This window comes from Esox lucius, chromosome 3, assembly GCF_011004845.1.
Source record: "Esox lucius isolate fEsoLuc1 chromosome 3, fEsoLuc1.pri, whole genome shotgun sequence".
NCBI lineage: Eukaryota > Metazoa > Chordata > Actinopteri > Esociformes > Esocidae > Esox > Esox lucius.
Window position 1 is genome coordinate 304,415 of NC_047571.1, and position 20,251 is coordinate 324,665.

The 20,251-nt window shown below is 40.4% G+C and overlaps 1 long non-coding RNA gene across 3 annotated transcripts in view; it reads left to right on the top strand.

The window, feature by feature from the left end:
• The window catches only part of si:ch211-267e7.3, a 134,390-nt gene that overhangs the window by 52,125 nt on the left and 62,014 nt on the right, over positions 1 to 20,251 (top strand). For all 3 annotated transcript variants that reach the window (XR_002196221.2, XR_002196222.2, XR_002196223.2), the window contains exons 3-5: positions 11,246 to 11,321; positions 11,622 to 11,724; positions 16,575 to 16,720. This is a non-coding gene — a long non-coding RNA (ADAMTS-like protein 2). The remainder of the gene's footprint in view (positions 1 to 11,245; positions 11,322 to 11,621; positions 11,725 to 16,574; positions 16,721 to 20,251) is intronic.

Sequence of the window (20,251 nt, forward strand, 5' to 3'; positions counted from 1 at the left end):
GAATACCTATTAAAACATGTTCAAGCATGACAGAACAAAACAGGCTATTTCGAATGCCTATTAAAACATGCTATATAACATTCAATTGCTTCTCAAACTACATGTAATATTTAATTAAATAAGCTTGGCTATTACCGAGGAAGGTGATCAGGTTTCCTTGATAAGTTCCAGCTTCATTTAATGATTAGGTACGATACATTTTTAGGAAATAAACATTTAAGAACTCTGAATCAATGATTATGAAAGCTCACGTCAGTTCCTAGTATTGTCCATGATTCCAGGATCCCATAAGAGAGACTCCATCTTGAGACTACTGTCGGTCAGCCAGGTGGTCAAACAGAATGAATTTTCGTCCATTTCGATTGTCTCCTTTTGCGCCTTTCGACTGTTGTCCTTTCTCGGCCATCTTAACTTTCCTCTGTCTTCTCTCTTCGTCTGTACCACACTCTCCATCTGTCCATATACAACTTCCTCGGAATCCATCTTGTTTAGCCGGAAAACGTTCTTTTTCTTTCTGTCCATTTCGAGTCCAGGCATCGTTGTTAATGATCCTTTTCGTTCTTGATGGTATCCTATTCGCGCCTTGCTTTTTAAACATGAACGCATCATGCGCGTCAGAGGCTGCAGTCCTCTTGTTGTATTTGTACAAGTCACTGTACAAGTTCACTTCCAATGAAACGTACATTCATATTGTAATTGTTAATGCTCAGATTCTACAATCTTAATGCACAGTGAAGGAGAATAAATATGTACTTGGAGGCAGAGTTACTGGCAAAGCCTTTTTTGGGAAGGATCTTTCAAGAAAACCTGGAAATTGTGATGAAGGGTCGACTAACCCCCCAGCTAGCAGCACTGTCCCAGTCAGGGAAAGGATCTGTGTAGCACTTTCAATCGATCACCTATTAATAGTAAACCTGGCTTCATGTGTCGAAGGACCATTGTTGTGATTATTATTATTTGTTGGTAATGGCATTGATTTGGCCTTTGCGATGTCTATTTGTGATGCAGCATCCTGTCATAGTGCTTAATGGTACTGTCACTGTGAATATGGGGTGGTTTATTGAATGACAATGACAATAGCCCAAATGTCATGTTTAGGTTATTCGAAGGCAGTTTCATTGCGGGAGGATAGCACTGAAGGGTTATACTAGGGGTGTTTTGAAAGTAACCAGGAGCCTAAACGTCATAAATTAAAATTGGCATATAACCTATAAAATATTGTTCTGGTTTTGTAGAGCTATTTACATGCCATGATCTGTAAATGCAATCTCAGATGTGCTTTATTTAGTGATGTAAGCACTAAGCTAAATAGAATGTGTAACGACTGTAGTTAGTAAAAGTTTTTAAAAAAAATTATTGAGAGCTGTGTATTTGCCATTATATAGCCTTAGGAAGCCATGCATACAATAATTTTTTGCTTTCTGTCAATCATGCTGATGTTACTAATCATTATTGGTAAGTAGGATAAACGTGCCCCTCAATGGAAACACATTTGTTCTGGTACCGGGCCTGTATCTACTCAACAGATAAGCAAATTAAGACCGCAACAAACTAGTAGTTTGTTTTAATCAACAAGCTAGTAGGTAAATGTACAGTTGTGTAAATCACAAGTTTGCATTCCCTGGCAGAAATTGTGAAATCTTGGCATTGATTATGAAAATATGACTGATCATGCAAAATAAATGTATTTTATTTAAGGATAGTGATCATATGAAGCCATTTATTATCACATAGGTTGAAAATGTATCCACTGATCTGCCCGTCTTCCAACTTCCACTCCTGTGCCAACATATCCGAGCTAAACGCTGCATCGGTTTCTTCAGGGGTGGCATCTTAATCGTGTCATCGCCACCCAAATGTATTCTGTGCAGCTGTTAACCTTAACATTGCTGATGTGCACAGGGTGAGAGAGTTGATCGTGTTGGCAAATTAAAGATTCTCATGGTATTTACAAAAGAAATGCATGGACATTTGATGACTGATTTATTTTTATTTTTGTATTTATTTTTGGCTGATGATACAAATTTAATCTTTAAATAACTGGACATATAGACAGCAAGCTGGTGAAGATTTAGATCTCTGGATATTATCTCATCTGATTCGACATGTTCATGATTAATAGTCGACCCAGTAAAAGCTGCTGCCACAGTTAAGCCATTCCATTCGATCTAGCACATGCACAGCCGACCTCCTCTTGATTTTGTAAATGGAATATCTGGGGATGACCTCATAAGAATATCCCTGATAACAATAAATAAGAATTGGTTTAATTACATTACTATGCATCTAACCTTTCCGTTTTCATTTCATATTCAGGGTGAGTGTCTTTGGGAAGGATTATTGTATTTAATTGGGAGTGTTTTATTGTATTAGTGGTTATGTTTTTGTATTGGAGGGAGTATTTGTATTGGGAGTGTGTACTGGAATTAGTGGTTGTGTTTTGCACTTCCCGGCCACCGTACTGAAGTGATGTATTTTGCGCAAAAGCACAGTTGGGAAAACAAATTCTTCTTGTGCTGCTAATCTTCATAGATGTGTAGGGTTTATTGGCAGGCTGTTTCTCATGTCATGCAAACAGTAGCAGTAAGTGAATGCAATTCATTTTTCTAACAAAAGGTTAAATTCAGGTTTTGTTTCTATTTTTTTTTCTTATTGTGGTAAAATGAACACTGGGATGTGTCTGTATATTGATGACTTAACATTACAGATTTTCCCAATTGCTAACAACCATGAAATAATACAGATGTTACATTAACAAAACTCTTCACACAGTCAGCCACACAGAAGTGTATATGAACCAAACTGTGAATCATTTCTCATTGCCTTCACACAAAATGCATTCATTGAACACATTCTCCCAAATCCATGAACTACTTTCTCATTCATACTCCACCATCTACAAAACAATATATTCACAGCACATTTTCTCAAATGCTTACACACTGTTAAAAAACATTAAAAACAGAATGATGGCAACAGTTGTGCATATCTGCATTGAAATATAAAGAAAATGTTAGCAGAATATTGATCATTCCAAACACAGCTGATTGCAATTTCAACTGAATACCTCCCCAAATGTCTTGTATATAGAGTCGTTACCAACCAGATAAAAGAGGTCGTCTTTGGAATGATTTACTGCAGTTTGGAAACATGGATAAAGAAAGACCGGTTGGTGGGGAAAGAAGAGTGGCAGGGAGAGGGAGAATGCATGGAGGACAAAGGAGAGGACGACCAAGAGCAGTGGTCTCTGATGAGATAAGGGCCACTATAATTGACCATGTTGTAAACCATGGTCTTTTTTTGAGAGAAGCCAGTTTAAGGGTGCAACCAAATCTACAGCATTCAACCGTTGCATCAATAACACGAATATTCCAGCAAAAAAACTGGTAAGATGTACATCCTTGATAATTGAACTACATTTTACAGTACAACACAGTACTCTTACATGTACAGACATTTTGTTTTCTTTCTCTGTAGGATCCTACAGGAGGGAGAGGCAGAATATTTTCAGAAGTGCAGGAAATTGGCATTGTTGACATGGTAATTGACAACAATGCGATAAAACTGTGGGAAATTCAGGACAGAGTGCTGGCAGACAACATACATTTTGGGAATGTGAATATGGTCAGCACAATGAAAATGTCCAGAGTCCTGGAGAAACATAAAAAAAGGATGAAGCAGTTGTACACTGTACCCTTTGAGAGGAACGGTGAACGTGTGGAAGTACTCAGATATCAATACTTTCAGTTAAGATATGTTCAATTACCAAACAGGGTATATACACATCTACGTTTAATGTAAAGTACTGTAGAACTGTGGATTTACTGTCTTTTTCAGAGGGCAATGCAGATGGAAGCCAGGTAAACTTCTCATAAATTCATCTTTGTGGATGAAGCTGGATTTAACCTGTCAAAAACGCTCCGCAGGGGACGAAAAGTGATTGGCCAGAGAGGAGCGAACATCATAATGTGTGCAGCATTGTCCAATGATGGTTTGCTGTTGCATAAACCACTCATTGACCCCTACAATACAGAGAGTCTCATTTCTAGATGACCTGCATGATCAACTTGTGCCAGCAGGAGATGAGAGGGGCAAAAAACTCCCCTACCTTTGTTGTTATGTGGGATAATGTGGCCTTCCACCACTCTGCTGCCATCACAGCCTGATTTGCTCCATACTCCCCCTTCCTTAACACCATAGAGGAGTTCTTCTCTGCGTGGAAGGTTTATGACCAGATGTCCTTATTGGATGCAGGGTGTAGAGCAGGGATGGAAATTAGCACCCGCCACCAGCCAAATGCGGGTGATTTTGTGTTGTGGCGGGTAAACTCGCTTCATTATAAAGTCATTATAGTGCGAGATTAAACTCGTTAAATTTAGAGAAAAAAGTCGAAATACAATATTGAGAATAAACTCATTAAATATCAAGAATAAAGTTTAATAATCCGTATTATGGTATCCTGGGAAACCACGAAACCTCGATGAATCGCGCGTAGGTGAAGCCAGCGATAACCTTGCATTTGTCCACTGGTTGTCAATTCATGTTGGACAAAAGCGAGTACATCGCGCAAATTGGACAGATTTTTTCTTCTAAAAAGACCTAGCCTCTTGCAAATTCTCTTTTTAATTCTGCCATAATTAGCTAATAGTTGATAGTATTTCTTTGTTACTGAAAGAAAGTCTATAATATAGCTTGAATAATTGATCCAACTCTGCCATCAGTATGCAATGCACACTGATCGAATGCGTTATTCTACATTTAAATTCGACTTTTATTCTCGATATTTCATGAGTTTATTCTCAAGATTGTATTTCGACTTTTTTCTCGAAATATAACGAGTTTTTTCTCGAAACACAACGACTTTATTCTCGATATTTAATGAGTTTATTCTCAAGATTGTATTTAGACTTTTTTTCTTGAAATATAACGAGTTTTATCTCGCATTATAATGACTTTATTGTCGAGATGGTTTTATTTTTGTTATTATTGCTTGGCACTAATCCTTGTTGGTTAAAAACAAGAAAGTGGCTGGTAAAAACATTGAGTGGCTGGTAGATTTTGAAATCCACCAGCCACAGTGGCCGGTGGACAAAAAATGTAATTTCCATCCCTGGTGTAGAGAAATTTTTTTATTCATTATTGTTACCTCATACATTAAAAAAATACAGTGAGGTGTTTTTCTTATTCTATCATCAAATTCTGATTCATGTGAAAAATCATTTTAAAAACGTACAAGATGAAAGTTCGTCATTAATGTAGTGATCCCTGTTGTAAGTGTTTTTTAGATCAGTGTGTTATGAATGACAATGTGTGTTTCTGAATGTTTTTTTGTGATACGACCATGCAGCCGTCGAGGTTCACAGTGAGATCTGCTAACAACGCTCTTTGTTTCTTGGGTCCAAAAACAAGCATTTCTGTTTTTCTTGAGTTCAAGAGCAAGAAGTTCTCTGTCATCCACTTCCTAATATCTGAAACGCATGCTTCCAAAGTAGCTAATTTTGGGGCTTCTCCGTGCTTCATTGAAATGTATAACTTTGTGTCATCAGCATGAAAGTGAAAATTTACATTTTGATTTTGGAAAGCATACCTTTGACATATGCCATCCACACTAACAAACTGATATCTTTCAGATAAATAAGATTTAAACCAAGGTAGAACATGTCCACGTAGCCCAATATGGGTTTCCAGTCTCTCTAAGAGAAGGGAGTGATCAATAGTGTCAAAAGCAGCACTAAGATCAAGAAGCAACAGGACGGATGCAGAACCTTTGTCTGAGGCCATTAGAAGGTAATTTGTTACCTTCATGAGTGCAGTCTCAGTACTATTATGGGATCTGAAACCGGACTGGAGCATTTCATAAATGTTATTTGTCTTCAGCAAGGCATACATTTTTCAAAGATTTTTGAGAGGAACGGGTGGTTCGATATTGGCCTATATTTGTTGAATATTTTTGGGGATCCAGATTATACTTTATTAGAAGAGGCTTAATTTCCGCTATGTTTAATGAGTTTGGTACACATCCGGAGGAAAGGGAGCAATTTATAATGTTCAACATTGGCTGACCTAGCACAGGAAAAAGCTCCTTAAGTCATTTGGTTGGAATCGGGTCTAGCTGACAGTTTGTGGGTTTAGAACTCAAGCGATACGGTATCAAAAAATTCAAGTGTCCCCATTGACACCTGGTCAGGGAGGTTCAGGACATTTTATGGAAGAATTCTGGAAACTCATTGACGAAAATTGTGTATGGCCCGGGGGGCCTATAAATAGTAGCTATGTAAAACCATTTATCGGCCTGGTTAACTTTCATGAGTAGTGATGTGTTTAAGAGTAAACCTATATTTACTGTCATAAATATTAGCAACACCCCCTCCTTTTCGGGATGCACGAGGGATATGATAACTAGTATAGCCAGGAGGAGAGGCCTTTTTTAAGGCAATGAATTCATCAGGCTTTAGCCACGTTTCACATAAACCAATAACATCTAGTTTATGATCAGAGATGAATTAATTTAATCCAACTGACTTTGGAACAAGGGATCTAATATTTAGGAGTCCCATTTTGAGATGCGAGGTGATACAGTAATTTTTATTTTTATTTGTGACCAAGGTGGAGGAAGGCTTTATCTTAATAAGGTTGTTTTTGTTAGCACTACCTTGTTTAATTTTTCTCAGCCTGGAACGAGTCAGAGTGGCAATAGGTAAAGCAGTACTAACTACTCTGGCTATGCTATCGACAGACTCCACTATGCTAGCAGGCTGGCTAATAGCCTGACCTACCCTATCTCATGGTGAGGCTATAGGACTGAGACTCCTGTCAATGTTCCTAGATTAAAGAAGAGCACCACTCCAGCTAGGATGGAGTCCGTCGCTCCTCAGCAGATCAGGCCTGGCCCTATTTCTGGGAGAGTCCCAAAAAGAGAGCCAGTTATCTACAATCTCTACCTCTTGCGACGTGCAGAACTCAGTTTTCAGCCAGCGATTGAGTTGCGCAGGTCTGCTGTAGAGCTCGTCACTAACCCTAGCTGGGAGGGGGCCAGAGACAATTACTCGATGCTGACACATCTTTCTAGCTAGTTTACATGCTGAATCCAGTTGAGAACCTCTGGGATGTTATGTATCGCTGCATCCGATGCCGCCAAGTAGCGTCACAGACTGTCCAGGAGCTCACTGATGCCCTGATCCCCCAGGACACCATCCGCCGTCTCGTCAGGAGCATGCCCAGATGTTGTCAGCAGTGCCTACAGGCACGTGGGGGCCATACACATTACTTAGTCACTTTATGAGTTATCATGACAAAATTCTTGCAAGTTGGAGTAGCCTGTGATTTCAATTGTTTACTTAGATTTTCGGTGTGAGTTTGAATCCAGGCCTCAATCGGTTGGTGATTTTGGTTTCCATTGACTGTTGTTACGTCATTTTGTTTTCAAAGAATTACACAGTGTACAGTAAAGATTTAGATTTTTTAATATATTTAATATATTTCGTTCATCGGGTGATTTAGGTGTTCCCTTACATTTTTTGAGCAGTGTATTTATTGAATTGGTGCTCAGATTTCTTGAAAGTGAATTGTCCTAGAGGGCCTTGTTTTGTCACACACACCTGGATTAGTTGTAACAAAGGACATAGGGAAATTGTAGAGAGAGCATCACATATCGAACGTTAGATATTAGATATTATTATTTATTGTTTGTGGGGAGGGATGCTTTTTGTTTAGACAGGTAATTAATTAAAGTGGGCAAAGTATACAGAGAGATAGTTAAAACAGCATTAAAGTTGAAGCCCAGGGTTCAGTTCATGTACATAGATACCTCAAGTCCATTACTGCTAGGCCACAGACCAAGGGCAATTGTCAAGGATATAGATGTCAGTCTCTCATGGCTATGAGTGTAGGAGCAACTGCATAATTGTTAGTCTTTCTGTAGGATGTAGGTATGTGGAGAGTTCTGAGCTGTCTTTTCAGGCAGTTCAGACACATATCATGCATTCAGAGGTCTCTTGACATTCCCCTAGTCCAGAACAGTGGCTGGCATACGCACAGCAGTAACTAGAACTGTGAACTTTCTGCCACCCTTTGTGATGTTGTTTATTTTGTAAGTGTTCGTTTAAAGCATTGCTACTGTTTTGATCTCTCAACAAGCTAAGTGGCAAAAGCTAGCTAAGCTAGCTATGATAATGTAATGAACATCAAACCAAGGAAAAGTGGCGCGCACCAGTTCTATAGTTTTATTATCCACTCAGAGATGTTATGAGAATGTTTGTATTGTAATTAAAAATATTATAATATTATTTTATTAGGATTTAAGTTTTTCTCTCTTAAAGCTGTTAATTAAATGCAGTTTAATGTAAGGTCAGGTAGTGTTTTATTGTCTTGTTAACGTATTAAAGTGGAATGCAGACCGATGTCTGTAAGATTATTGAAGTATCTTTATGGTCAAATAAATTTTTCTAAAGGCATTTTTATTTGTATGCTTAGCTAAATGTGTTCACATTCTATAGCCAGGCTTTGGGTTTTATACAGCCTATGGTGAGATTGCATGTGTATGGGTTAAGGTTCACCACACATAGAACATGTGATGTATATGATAGTACTATCAGAAAGACAGAACATGAAAGAGAACTAAAACAAATCTTAAGAAGCCTTTCCTAAAAACCAGCACAAACATAAATGGTGCCTTAGGAAAGCACGGATCAACATAAAAGACCACAGGCTATGGTCTGTTCACACAGTTACTGGAACATCAAGATGCACTTCCTGACTCACAGTTTTTACTCCCAAAGCAACACTGATCAATTGATCCCATGAACACTTCATATGCTCTGATCACTTTCTATGTACATTCATGTACAGTCAGAACTTCACATTAAATTAAAGTCAGAATCTTTTCCACCTTTAATGTGACCTATAACGTGAACAATTCAATTGAAAAACGAACTGAAGTTTTTGAGGCGGAAAAATAAAAAATAAACTCACAATAACCTGGTTGCATAAGTGTGTGCACCCTTAAACTAATACTCTGTTGAAGCACCTTTTGATTTTATTACAGCACTCAGTCTTTTTTGGTAGGAGTCCATTAGCCTGGCATATCTTGACGTGGCAATATTTGCCCACTTTTCTTTGCAAAAGTGCTCCAAATCTATCAGATTGTGAGGATCTCCTGTGCACAGCCCTCTTCAGATCACCCCACAGATGTTCAATTGGATTCAGGTCTGGGCTCTGGCTGGGACATTCCAAAACATAAACTTTCTTCTGGTGAAGCCATGCTTTTGTGGATTTGGATGTGTGCTTTGGGTTGTTGTCGTGCTGAAAGGTGAACTTCATCTTTCTAACGGACGCCTGAAGGTTTTGTGCCAAAATTGCCTGGTATTTGGAACTGTTCATAATTCCCCTCCACCCTGACTAAGGCCCCAGTTCCAGCTGAAGAAAAAATGCCCCAAAGCATGATGCTGCCACCACCATACTTCACTGCAGGTATGGTGTTCTTTGGGTGATGGGCAGTGTTGTTTTTGCACCAAACATACCTTTTGGAATTATGGCCAAAAAGTTCAACCTTGGTTTCATCAGACCATACCACAGTTTTCCACGTGCTTTTGGGGGACTTGATGTTTGTTTGTGCAAACTTCAGTCCGGCTTGGATGTTTTTCTTTGTAAAAAAAAAGGCTTCTGTCTTGCCACCCTACCCCATAGCCCATTCTTATGAAGAATACAGGAGATTGTTGTCACATGTAGCACACAGCCAGTACTCACCAGAAATTCCTGTAGTTCCTTTAATGTTGCTGAGGGACGTCCAGTTCATAGTAATGTCTGTGTTGTGTCATATTTTCTACACTTGAAGATGACTGTCTTCACTGTGTTCCATGGTATATCTAATGCTTTTGGAATTATTTTGTACCCTTCTCCTGGCTGATATCTTTCAACAATGAGATCCCTCTGATGCTTTGGAAGCTCTCTGCGGACCATGGCTTTTGCTTTGAGATGCCACTAAGAAATGTCAGGAAAACCTTACTTGAACAGTTGAACTTTATTTGTGATTTATCAGAGTCACTTTAAATGATGGCAGGTGTGTAATGACTTCTATTTAACATTAATTTGAATGTGATTGGTTAATTCTGAACACAGCCACATCCCCAGTTATAAGAGGGTGTTCACACTTATGCAACCAGGTTATTGTAAGGTTTTTATGTTTCGTTTTTCCCCCTCAAAGATTTCAGTTTGTTTTTCAATTGAATTGTTCACACAATAGGTCACATTAAAGGTGGGAAAAGTTCTGACGTGATTTATTTTTGTCTCATTTTTTTGCATCACAAAAACCTGGAATTTTCACAGGGGTGTGTAGACTTGTTAATGTATCTATTTATAGGCACTAGAACACTTATAATATTTAAGATTTGTATTCTTTCTGTCCATCTTCCCATTTCCATCTCCCCATTTCATTAAAATGTCTGTGGTATTACATTGTTGTTAATACAGTGGTTAATATGTATTTACATTGTAGTTTTATAAAGTGTTAACTTTTTTTAACAGACCCAATAGTTTTTAAATATAGTGCTCTACAAAATGGTTGAGATGTTGCTAAATGGTAAAAGTATCTAAATTAATTTAAATAGCACAACACTATAGAAAACTTCAAATAAAATACTAACTTTTTGTAGAAATAAATCAGACTTGCTCTTCTGTGTGGTGGTGTACCAGCACAAAAGTTTTTTTGGACATTAGATTCACTTTATTTCTGGCGGTATTCTATGAAGCATTGCTGATTTGCATTCAAACAGGAAAACATTGCATTTCTGATCTTGACACACCCTTTGGACAGAGGTTGCACAGCCCCCACTTCTCACAGTGTCAGGTTGAGTTAAGTTCAACACATTTTTCAATATGATAAAGTGACTCAAAATGTGCTCTACCAAACAGTTGAGCAGATCATTAAAGGGTTAACTGGTGAGTGGGTCATGTATATCAGGAGAATAAATATTGTATCTAGTGCTTACCTTTTTATATTTAATTTTAAGGCAGAATAAGTCAGCAATATCTGAAGGCCTTGCAAGAAGTATATATATACTGTCACTAGCAACTGTAAAAACCAAGCAAACTGAGAGATAACTAGAGGCAACTTAAACTTTATCAAATGTTAGACTTGTCTTTAGTATTATTTGACGTGTCTGGCATAATGTGACATTTTGTGTAATCACGTTACATATTAGAATCACATTTGCATGCAAGATAAGTTTATTTATCCATTTCTCTTCAGACTCACTGCCACACAAAACATCAACAGCTCCTTTTGTGTCGGATCTCCAAAACAGTATCAGCTGTGTCCATTTCAGGTATAACCAAGACAAAGCCATTTTTCTCTTCTAATTTTTGGTGTATCAACTGATTCAATGCTTGACATAATATACTTTCAATTGGTTTTGCTAAGCATCAATTAGCTTATGTTCAAATTTCCTTAGAAAATGTCTACTGGATAATGTTTAAAATGAGTCAGTAGTGTTTTACCATATAATCCCCTTAGACTGAACATCTTCAGTAACACTTTTCTTAAACACATGCTTTGCCTGCTGTACTTCCATTAGTTTCAGAGAATTGTCTGTGCTTGTATAATTTTTGTTGTTCTTTCTATCCAGCCCTGTCTCAGTACCAGTGTCAGCTTCAAGCAGCAACAGTGCTCCCAGTTTAATGCCAAAGCCTTTGGCCAAAGACACTATGAATGGGTGCCTCTCTATCCAGGTAAGAAATGACATAGTCATAAACGCAAGTACCATCCCATTGAGTGTCTTCCATCATGTTTGAGGGCCCAGTCCAGGGTTTATGTCATCTTCTAACACTGACTGTTATGTTATGGTTTCAAGGATTAGATTAGATGTATTATCAGTGAACAGTACAAGTACAGTACAAAAAAATGCAGTTAGCATCTAACGAGAGGGCAGAAAATGTACAAGTATTTACAAGTATTAAGTATATGTATATTACAAGTGGAATGTATAGATGTGCAATAAAGGCAAAAGCAGTATAAATGGCAATATTAAATGTGCAATTAAGGCAAATAGAGGAGGGCAGAAAATTAAGTATTAAGTATAGTGTATGTTAAGTGGGATTATAATTGTGAGGATACAGATGGCAATTCTAAATGGCATTCTAGATGTGCAATCAGCCAAAGCCAGTTAATCCTCTTTACGGCATCTATCAAAATCCTCCCATGTGGTGTTAGTCAAAAAGGCATCCAAATCAAAAGTAGCCATCGTAAGCCAGCAACACAAGCCAAAAAATACTGAACACTACACCAGCCGTTCACACAACCACAGCTGCACAGTTCAACACTGAAGTAGACACTTAAACCAAGTCGCATGAGTGGCATGGGTATCAATGAGAGATCCCATGTTGTGAACCCTGTGGCTCTAGCAGTCTAGGGTGGATGGTACAGAGACCTGTAACATAGAACTCATGCAAAGTGGTGTAGTGTACATGAACAGTGGCAAGAAACGACACAAATAACCAAAGCTACCGTCAAACATAAAACGTTTATTATAAACACACGGTAAAGGGGATAGGGAAAAGGAGCTGAGCTGGACCCAAGAAATGAAATAATACGGTCTAACACCCTTAAACTGAACTTGCCTGCCTCAAGAACTGCTTAGCTAATTACTAACCAATACAAAAATACAGTGGGTGTTTTAGACAAAGTTTTCCTAAGGGCGACTTGCTATACAAAAATGTTTTCCCCAGGGACAAACAGGTTGAACAAGGACTAAACAGCGAACAGCAAACAATTCACCAGACAACACCAAACAAAACACCACAGCTATACATACTCACATGAAACAGGACAAAGGGAACTGTATGTACTAAACTAAGTGATGTATGAATGAACGAAGTGTCTGTCTATCGTGGGTCCACGTGGGGTAAAGCAAACAAGTCTCTGGGAGAACCAACTGACAGGGTTTTTAAACCAGGGATGTGTGATGCGAGTGGGTAATGGAAAAAGGAACAGGTGGTGCAATAAGGTGAGGTGTCCACTGATTGTTCCACCTCAGCATTCAGGCGATGCACTCATGACTGCAAGGTGGAAAACACCAATGAGCACAATCAGGAACATAAGGGACATCTGGGGAAACGGCAGGAGGGGAAAAACACAAACGCACACACAGGGTACTTGCATACGTAACACGAGGCAAATTGAGTAAAGTAGCATGTGCAACCGGGATGCAGAGATGGCAGCAATGAGGTCCCGGAGGTAGACATGCGTATGTACAACTGTAAAGCATGATGGCAGTACTAAATGTGCAAAGAGGCTAACTGAATGTTCCTGGTGCATGTGCAACTGAAATGCAGGGATAGCCTCCTTAAAAAGTATAGGCGCTGCTGCGCCTTTTTGACTAGGGCTGAGGCGTTGACCTCCTCCCAGGAGGCTGACTTGTCTTTGTCACTGATCAGACCTACCACTGTGGTGTCGTCTGTGAACTTGACGATGGTGTTGGAACTGTGTACAAGCACACAGTCGTGGGTGAAGAGGGAGTACAGGAGCGGGCTGAGCACACAGCCTTGTGGAACACCAGTGCTCAAGATCAGGGTGGAGGAGGTGAAGTTGTCTAACCTGACAGACAGGGGTCTGTTGGTTAGGAAGTCCAAAGTCCAGTTGGAGAGGGAGGGGCTGATCCCCAGGTTATGGAGTTTGTTGACCAGACTAGAGGGGATGACCGTGTTGAATGCTGAGCTGAAGTCTATGAACAGCATTCTCACATAGGTGTTGATTTTGTCCAGGCAGAGTGTAAAGCTGTGGAGATGGCGTCCTCTATAGACCTGTTCAACCGGTAGGCAAACTGGTAGGGATCCAGTGTTGGGGTGAGGCAGGACTTAAGGTGGGCCAGAACTAGTCTTTCAAAGCGCTTCATGATTCTGGGGGTGAGTGCGACAGGTCGGAAAGTCATTCAGGCAAGACGCAGTCAACTGCTTCGGCACTGGCACAATGATTGCAGTCTTGAATATTATAGATACATATGAGTGTAATAAACTTATGAATGGTGGCATAGCACACTACAACTATGTAGTGAGAATTTAAGAAGAACATTTATAAACAGCAAAAATAGAGCAAGATAAAGCAATTATATACGTAACACAGAACATAGGAGCAGTTTAAAATGAGTACTGTAAACTAGCAGCAATATTGGTAGTAGTAGTAGTAGAGTTTTATAGATATGGCAAGTAGGGCAGTAATATTCATAAAAATGTAAACTAGCATATCTTTTTGAAAGAGTTGGATGGGGAGTTTGAGTAGTATGGTAGAAGTATTGAGTATTATGGATAGATATGTGTCTAATGCTTATAAATGGTACATGCAAAGGAATATTCTAATGCCCATAAGAAGTACCTAAAAGGACATCAGAGCATCTGGAAAGTTTGTGTGTGATCAGGATGATCATGGATCAGTGTTGCAGGTTGAGGGGCCTTATTGCCTGAGGGAAAAACAGTTTTGAGTCTGGAGGTGTGTGCCCCGATGCTCTGGTAGTCTACCAGATGGCAGCACTGTGAACAGACCATAGCCTGGGTGGCTGTGATCTTTGATCATGTTCCATGCTTTTTTTAGGCATTGTGTATGGTAGATGCTTTGCACGAAGGGGAGATGGCAGCCGATGATGCGTTCCGCAGACTTTACCATTCACTGAAGGGACTTGCGGTCTGGCAAAAGTAGAACAGCCTGAGAGGATGCTTTCAATGGTGCACCTGTAGAAGTTGGTGAGAGTTTTTACAGACACTTATTTTTGGGTAGTTTTCACTGCTGAGATTGCTTGTCTGGATCAAGTAAGTTCATCTTTGATGAAGACACAGAGGAACTTGAATTCGGAGACTCTCTCCACTTGACCCCGCATGACCCCGCCTCTTCTGCTTCCTGAAGTCTACGATCATATCTGTAGTCTTGCAGACATTGAGAGGGAGGTTGCTGTCCTGGCACCATGTAGCGAGCAGTCTCATCGCTGTTGGAGATGAGACCCAGGATTATAGTGTCGTCCGTGAATTTGAGTAGGGAGCTGTGTGTGGCCAAGCAGTCATGCGTGAATAGGGAGTACAGGAGGGGACTGAGTATGCAGCCCTGGGGGGCTCCAGTGCTCAGGGTCAGTGCAGAGGAGGTGAGGTTGCCCATTGTCACTACCTGGAATCTGCCCGTCAGGAAGTCCAGGATCCAACTGCAGAGGGAGGTGTTAAGTCTCAGGGTCCTGAGCTTAGGAACAAACTTAGCTGTCACATTAGTGTTGAATGCAGAGCTGTAGTCCACGAACAGCCTCCTCATGTTTGTGTGGCCTTTTTACAGGTGGGAGAGGGCGGTGTGCGTCGTCAGGGTGATAGCATAGCATCAACTATTGGGGCGATATGCAAATTGAAAGGGGTCCAAGGTATCAGGAAGGGCGGAGTAGATGTGAGTTCTGACCCGCCGCTCAAAGCACTTCACTTGATGATGTTGGAGGTCAGTGCTACAGGGCGGTAGTCATTCAGGCAGGTGATGGAAAGTTTCTTTGGTACAGGGACGATGGTCGTCTGTTTGAAGTAGGAGGGGACTACAGGAATTGGAATACTGTTTGTCCCCTCAAACGGTGCATAGGTGTTGAGCTTATCTGGCAGGACAAGCATCTGCTATTTCTCTCTTTGTATTCTGTGATATGTTGCAGTCCTCGCCACATGCGTCTGGGGTTAAACTCCAACTTATCCCATGATAGCCTTGCGTAGGTCATAGCTATAACTCCTCAAAGCCTCCAGGTCCCCAGAGCTACAGGCGGAGGAATATTCCCTGAGCTTAGCAATGACATTACCATTTATCCAGGGCTTCTAGTTATGGAACGTCCTAGCATTGACCCAAGGGACAACATTGTTGATGCATTTGGAGATATATGCTGAGACAAAGTCTTTGTATTCATCAGTGTACCCATCGGCTGCATCACAGAACATTTGCCAATTTGTTGTTTCAAAGCAGTCCTGTAGAGCAGTAATGGATCTCTCATTCCAGGGCCATAGAGAGAGGTTGCACGGGCAATAGCTCTGCATTAATTACATAGTTTTAGACTGGATGTTGCAGTTCTATGAACACACTCTTCACCAGACCCCTTCGCCAGATATAGCACTTCTACCTTCTACGGGAATACAGTTTTAACAAAAATACCAACAGCACATTATCTTTCTGGGGCCATCAGACCATTGTTATTCACATATACGAAATGGTTACAAACCCCTTCCCTGCCCTCCATTCGGTAAGGCAGATCACACACAAATTTTGCTCCTCCCATCCTATAGACAATGCCTCAAAAATAAAACAGTTTCTCAATATCTCTGTGTCCGTGACATATTTCCCATCAAAACCTGCTTGCTTGTCCGTCTATCGGTTTGCATTGATTTATAATCTCCTTATACTCGCTTTAGACACTCGCAGTACTGTCCTTGCCACCCTGAACCACCTTGGACTAGCTAGTACAATAGGGGTCTCATTCAGTAAAGGATGATGAGGAGGACACAAGTTATGTTATTGTTTACAGGGAGGATTCTACACAAATAACTTTCTTTGTGTTTTTCTCTAATATTACTTTCTGTCTCAGATGACTACATCAGTATCTCCAACAAGCCATGTGACCTCCAGTGCACCACCACCACAGGAGAAAGGCAGCTGCTGGTCCCAGCCCACGATGGAACCTATTGCCGAGATGGCATTTACCAGGGTGTCTGTATTGAGGGCCAATGTCAGGTGTGCTACTGAGAATTTGGGACATTAATCTTTCATATCAACTTGAATCTGTTTTGGATCAAAGCATATGTCACACAATGTTTAATCCTTCGGATTATCCTTGGATTATACAATATACAAATGTTTTCCTGAGGCCTATGCTACGAAGCAGGATTTGGAGTTTGCAAGCTAACTTCCGGTTGAACGCTGGGTTGTCAGTGTCACAATGGTAGTTCACTTGTTTCCGGGTTACATCGTTATGTTAACTTATGCTGCACACCTAACCTGCTCCAGAGTGGGAAGAAAACGTATTTGATACACTGCCGATTTAGCAGGTTTTCCTACTTACAAAGCATGTAGAGGTCTGTAATTTTTATCATAGGTACACTTCAACTGTAAGAGACGGAATCTAAAACAAAAATCCAGAAAATCACATTGTATGATTTTTTAAAATAGTTTATTAGCATTTTATTGCATGACATAAGTATTTGATCACCTACCAACCAGTAAGAATTCCGGCTCTCACAGAACAGCTAGTTTGTTTTTCTTCAAGAAGCCCTCCTGTTCTCCACTCATTACCTGTATTAACTGCACCCGTTTGAACTCGTTACCTGTATAAAAGTCACCTGTCCACACACTCAAACAGACTCCAACCTCTCCATAATGGCCAAGACCAGAGAGCTGTGTAAGGACATCAGGGATACAATTATAGACCTGCACAAGGCTGGGATGGGCAATAGACAATAGGCAAGCAGCTTGGTGAGAAGGCAATAAGTATTAGCGCAATTATTAGAAAATTGAAGAAGTTCAAGATGACGGTCAATCTCCCTCGGTATGGGGCTCCATGCAAGATCTTACCTCGTAGGGCATCAATGATCATGAGGAAGGTGAGGGATCAGCCCAGAACAACACGTCAGGACCTGATCAATGACCTGAAGAGAGCTGGGACCACAGTCTCAAAGAAAACCATTAGTAACACACTACGCCGTCATGGATTAAAATCCTGCAGCGCACGCAAGGTCCCCCTGCTCAAGCCAGCGCATATCCAGGCCCGTCTGAAGTTTGCCAATGACCATCTGGATGATCCAGAGGAGGAATGGGAAAAGGTCCTGTGGTCTGATGAGACAGAAATTGAGCTTTTTGTCTAAACTCCATTCGCCGTGTTTGGAGGAAGAAGAAGGATGAGTACAACCCCAAGAACACCATCCCAACCGTGAAGCATGGAGGTGGAAACATCATTCTTTGGGGTTGCTTTTCTGCAAAGGGGAGGATGGATGGGGCCATGTATCGCGAGATCTTCGCCAACAACCTCCTTCCTTCAGTAAGAGCATTGAAGATGGGTTGTGACTGGGTCTTCCAGCATGACACAGCCAGGGCATCTAAGGAGTGGCTCCGTAAGAAGCATCTCAAGGTCCTGGAGTGGCCTAGCCTGTCTCCAGACCTGAACCCAATAGAAAATCTTTGGAGGGAGCTGAAAGTCCGCATTGCCCAGCGACAGCCCCAAAACCTGAAGGATCTGGAGAAGGTCTGTATGGAGGAGTGGGCCAAAATGTTATTCAAAACATTACTACATTTGAACCCAGCAATAATTGGTATCTCTGAAAACAAGAGAGTCTCTAGCATTTACCTAGACCTTTATCTTTCCATGTTGCCTATATGCTTTGCACCACATCAGCATAAACACTCATTACGCACAAGGACGGGTCCTGATTTGGATGGTCAGTTTCTTCCTCCATTGATGACCAATGGATTTGAAACAAACTAGGTTGAGAGCACATGAGCCACACTTTACGGAAATTGTTGAACGATCACCGTTGGACACAACAACAGTGTGCAACAAGGCACCTCCCTAACCAAATCCGATAATCAAACCAAACTTGACTTTTGCGCAAGACGTGTAGTCTGTTGCTGGTAACGAAACTATACTCAGCATTTAAAGTTTAAATGGTTTCTCCTAAGTGGAAAAGTAACGCAGGAGACCAATTTGGACTAGATTTTTGGAAGAAATCGTGGACTGTGAGTCAAGCCACTTGGTGAGTATAACAAGATAGATTACCCAAGACTTACAATATATTAGCACTAGCATATTAAGCTATGTCATATGGTTTCTGAGCATCTTACTGCCTATTGGGTCACATGTCATTATAGTAGATTTCAGTTCATAATGTCTTTATATTTAACCAATTGTCTATATGATTTGGCTATGACATGTTGTGGCTGGCCTATTCATCCCCATATTTCTCCCTGAATCCCCAACAGTGATGCAGGGGGTCTCTCTGGCTCTTGACCACCCACCCCCAGCCCACTGTGACAACATCAGGCCATTTCAGAGCTTTCCCAGATGTCGATAAGTCTCCCCCTTCTTTTTTCTATTCCCTTCTACTCTTTTCCTTTCTACTCCTGCCAACTGTTGTGGGACTTGGAATCATTGGAACAATCTAATTCTAAATAGTGTAAATGTATATGGTGTGTAAATAGCATTGTTTCCATATTGTGTTGACTGTGGTATTTGCACATATGATGTTAAATCAATGTTGGCTGTTAACTTGGCCCTTATTGTAAAAAGTATATCTATGTGTAAGGAGGCATTGGATCCACCTTCTTGTCACACCTCCTGTTAGTACCTTTATGTAGGGAAGATAATTTTCCATCATGTGTAAAATTCCTGGGAGTGTGTAACCCTTATTTGTTATCACCTTTGCATTGTTGTATGTTCTGTGTAGGTATGAACTTGAAAATTCATAATGTGTCCAAAGTGTCCAATTTGGCACAAAGTGGCCAAAGTGCAGAGATGGGGACAAGTCACACATGGTCAAGTCCAAGCAAGTCTCAAGTCTTAACCATCAAGTCTCGAGTCAAGTCTCAAGTCACAGTTCAGATAAATCAAGCAAGTCAAGTCAAGTCAAGGGTTCACCCTAAGCAAGTCAAGTCGAGTCCTTATAAGTTTCAAGTCAAGTCACAGTACTAAAGAGATGAACACACACACACACACACTGTCCTCTGTTTCTGACGTGCGCTCGGTGCGAAGCTCGATTTCAAAATCAAATATTTTTCTCCTCCGCGGTACAATTTTTTGGGAGGACGAAGTGGAGGGATCTTGAATCAGCCTGAAGGTTTTGTATTCGCTATAACAACCGCCTCGCTATACCTTATCCCGCTTATTACATACCTACCAAATAAATCAATAATTTTACACAAAATATTGATTTCAAAAGAAATGTATTTATTTAAAAACGATTGTATTGATTTAAAAACGATTGTATAGTCCGTTCCGTCTTTGGTTAGAATCCTGCTGCGTCCATAGCAACGCGCTGTTTTTCATGGCAACGGTCTGTTATCAAAAAAATAACACGCATTCTGCAGTGGAATTCAGCCAATCAATGTTATAAGAGCTAATAATAACAACCTTATAAACTAATTATTGTGACTGAAAAACAGCCTAATATGTAATTAAGCTGTAATTATTCTTGTCTGTAAGAGTAAAAAAAAAAACTCTTCGAAATGTTTAGGTGCTAGTAATCACATCAGCGCCTCCATGTTAGCCTTTCATGC